Consider the following 4,437-nt stretch of genomic DNA (forward strand, 5'->3'; position numbering starts at 1 on the left):
TTTATATGTTACATGTGTATATATGAATTTTTTTATATGGTGTCCCCCCTAGAATTATTAGTTTTTTAAATTATCTCTTATTTTTCTAGTTTTTTCCTAATTTACTCTTCAAATTTCTTTAAAAAAAAAGTTAAATTTTCCTTCTCAAATTATATTTTAATTGTTTCCTTTTTAAGTTGTTATTTTTCTTACTTTCTTTTTCTTTTTCTTATTTTTTTTTCCCTTCTACTACTTTAAATATATATTATTTTTTTCTTAACATTGTGTCCTCCCTAAACTAAAATCCTGACCCTGGTTTCATATATTCATATTGATGTACTACGGTTCAGTGTCACTCTTTAAAAAGTTAGCAGGCAGATACACCTCTAATAAATAAGTAATTAGTCTACTGATCTGCTACTGACAAAATTGTATCACATAGGTGTTCATTGTGAAAAAATAAATATTGTTTGTTTAAGAAGTAATGTTACAAAATAATTGTAAGGTATAAATCCTAAATTGCTTGAGTGGAAGAAATTGTTAAAATTTATGTGTGGAATGTGAATACACATTATTTATATAAACGAAATTTGAGTAAAATTGTGAACACACAAAGAAAAATGTACAAAACGAGCAACAATATATTATAGAGTGAGTCGTGACAATACCTCTTTTCTCATCTATACTCGTGACAATGCCTCTTTTCTTATCTATATTTCTCAACAAAGCATTTGGCCTTTCTATTTTTTCTTAAATATATAAATATCTAATTACTTTCGCGGGCAAACTAATTTGAAGCATTGCATTTATTTAGACTCCATGACGAATGTGCAATTAGTTACTGGCGGGCCATATGATGGTCCAGGAGGAAAGCATTGGGATGATGGAGGAACCTATACGACTGTACGGAGACTAATTGTACAATTCAGAAATTTATTCCATCCAAGTTGACTATGATGTCGAAGGACAGCTAGTATCGAAAGAAAGCCATGGTGGTAACACCGGAACATCAAATGAGGTAAAATATATATATACAATTTGATTTTCATAATCTCCTAAAATTTTCAATTGCTAAAATGATGTCTTATATATATATTTTTTATTATTAAATCCTTTGATTCCCTTAAAAGAAATAGTTTTATTTATTTATTTTTTTTCAATCAAATTTTATTTTTTTTCCTTTCAAAAATCTCCAATTTCTTTCCTTTTTTCTTCGCCTGCTCATTTAAATTTATTAATATAATTTAATGAATTCAACGTGTTACGTGTGTATTATATATTTTTGAAAATTTTTTACTATAATATTTTTAGGAATAATGGCATATTATTTGAACGTTGACTAATGGACCGTAACTGCATTTTTGTTTTTTGGATTACTGCTCTATCATGTTCAATATTCCTCCCCTAAATTGATTCAGGGTAACTAAATCAATGGGAAAATAAAATAGGGCAGCTGTCCCTCCCCATGAAATAAAATCATTTTCATGTCTCCATCAAAAAAATGGAAAAAAAAATAGTGTACACGGCCCTGTAATGGAACAGATTCATATTTCTATTACTGTTCTTATTTGTTTTTTTCGAGGTTTTTATTATTAGTGTACACGGCCCTGTAATGGAATAGATTCATATTTCTATTACTGTTCTTATTTGTTTGTTTCGAGGTCTTTATTATTATTGTTATTATTTTTGGTCAATCCTCCCCCCCCCCCCATCCCATAAATGATCCACAATCCACATGATGAAACATACAAACTATATGTATATATTTTAATCTACAAACCTATAAATTTGTGAATTGAATTTTGTTTCAATCTGGGTTCCGTTGCTACCCAAATTTTATCGCATTATGGCCTTTGCCTCCAAATTTTTTTATTTCAATCTATATTTTCTTGCAGGTTGTGCTTCGGAATTCTAGTTTCTACTGTAACCAGGTTTTGTAATGTGATATGAGAAAAGATGTGATAGTGTGAGAGAAACAAAAGATTGGAGGCTAGAAAACTTGTAATCTTCTGTTTTTTTTTTTTTTTTCAATTAAGTGAAATCTTTTTGCCAATATTCTTTCTGTCCTTGTTTTCATTGTGTTTGTGAATTTGATGGTATTTGTAGTACATATTTACCTAAGTTTATCCTTGTTAATTGAAATCTTACAGGTGAAATTAAACTATCCTACTGAGTACCTTATTTCAATATCAGGACACTATGGATATAGTCCTCAAAAATATCTTGTAGTGAAATCCCTTACAATCCAAAGCAATGTGAAGCAATATGGACCATATGGTGTGGAAGAAGGAACTCCTTTTATAACACCAGTAACTATTGGCATGATTGTTGGATTCTTTGGACGTAATGCTGGTTATTTAGATTCGATTGGAGTATATATTAAGCCTGTTGGTCTAGTTGTTGGTCCATTTGGAACTACTACTGGACAACCGTGGAATGACGGAAAGTATAACACAGTAAGTGAATTAACTATACACTTCGGAAGTCTAGTTAATTCCATCCAAGTTGTGTATGATATTGAAGGAAAACCAATATTGGGAGAAAAGCATGGTAGTGACGGCGGAACACTCAACACGGTAATTTATATGTATGTGTGTGTGCGTGTTTGCAATATTCCATTTACTACATTATAATAATAACAATTTCCTTCTTTTTTGTAGAAGATTTTAATACTCAAGCTTTCATTTATGCAAATATGAATCCCATAGATACATACTCACCCCTTTCTTTTTTTCTTTTTCTTTGTTATTTTTATTTTTTATTATTACAAATATAACTTATGTAGGTCAAATTAGAACCGGATGAATATTTGGTTTCATTTTGGGGGTACTATGGACAAGTAGGTAACATAGTTGTTGTCCGGTCGCTGGGATTTCAAAGCAACAAAAGAAGGTATGGACCATTTGGTGTGGAGGAAGGAGAGAGATTTGATTCCCCATCATCTACCGGCAAGATTATCGGATTCCATGGAAGGTCTAACGGGTATTTAATGCAATTGGAGCATATCTAGACAAGTGAAGATAAAATTTAGACAATAATCACGAGCTACCTTTTAATGGTAGACTTTTAATCGTTAATAATTTAACTGCATTTGCATTCAATGCATGCAGTTACAATAATGGATGCTTTGTGTTGTCCTTAAAGCTTGTTGAAAGTGGTTAAGACAACACAAACTTGTGTCTGTGTGTCTGATTTCAAGTAATTTTCATGTGTTTCTTATGTGCTAAGCTTGAAAGTTTGGGTTGGTCATCTTGTGAAAATAAGTCAATCTAGTGATAAGAAGACGTATGTTATACATGGTGTTCCTTATAATAAATTGTTGGTTTGTACTTGCAAAAAAAGAATCTTGTTGGTTGAGAAAAAAATTAATGCTTTCTATTTGGTTTAAATATATGGTTCGATAAATCATCATTTGACATTGGATCTATTTTGTAGATGGATAGCTAGTATAGAAAAACTTTGCTCCAAAATTCCAAACGTTGTTTCTAGTCATAATATATCGTTCACACCTCAGAGAGCAAAATATATACTTGATATTAAGAAACTTTTAAGTAATTGTTGTCTTTTAGATAAAGTTCTAGACAAAACTTTCACAAAGAACTTGGAAATTCAAAAGCATGAGCAGAGGGCATAAAGGCCTTACCACTGTTGATAGGACTAGATAAAAAAATTTCTTACTAAATCTGTCTTAATTATTTTTAATTTGTACTTTGGCAATACACCTTTGCAACCCACTTAAACTGAGCAATCAAGACTAGAATGCCTAATGAAAACTAGGCTTGGAATTCCTAGTTTACACCTTCTACATTGACTAATTTTTATGACTTCTAAAAGATGGTGCCAGTTCACCGCTTCACCCTTAAAATAAATATAGAATCTTACTTAATAAAACTTCTAAAAGATGGTGCCAAATGCTCATCACAGATACTTATTGTGAATCCATTTTATTTTATCACACCCCATAGTGAAAGTTCTCTTAATTCTTTGATTCATTATTGTGAAAGTCATTCTCTTTGTGACGCATCCCTAGAGAATTGGGTGCACAACGTTAAATATTGTATTGGGTTTAACTGGTATATGATTGTATCTCCATATATGCATGTTTGATGTGATGTGAAGATGATGTGTGTCACTGTGCTGATTTAATTCCCAACCATGACTGATAACAAACTTAGTTGGAGCAAGTTAATATTCTTAAGAATAAGTAGTTACTGTGATATAAATTTGTATGTTGGAATATTTAGAGTCAAAACTTGAAGATGAAGTTGTAATTTTGTTTATCTTGAGTCTCGATCTTTCGGAGCTAAGTGTCACGGGTTTAGAGTTTCAGCACCACTCTAGCTGCTCCCGTGCGGCACCAAGACGTTGCTTTCACTCTCGCAAGTACTTGGTCAGATAGGCGGGGCGTGACATTAGGCACAAGTGCATCTTACCGTTGAATCCGAAGAGAACATCACT

General features: G+C 31.7%; 1 pseudogene; it reads left to right on the forward strand.

The window, feature by feature from the left end:
* Positions 1-798: 798 nt before the first annotated feature.
* On the forward strand, positions 799-3,368 carry LOC132270514 (jacalin-related lectin 3-like; annotated as a pseudogene).
* The last annotated feature ends 1,069 nt before the right edge of the window (positions 3,369-4,437 follow it).

Source organism: Cornus florida, unplaced genomic scaffold, assembly GCF_030987335.1.
Source record: "Cornus florida cultivar Cherokee Brave unplaced genomic scaffold, ASM3098733v1 CherokeeBrave_3.0.0_Hap2_Chr08, whole genome shotgun sequence".
NCBI classification, from domain to species: Eukaryota; Viridiplantae; Streptophyta; class Magnoliopsida; order Cornales; family Cornaceae; genus Cornus; species Cornus florida.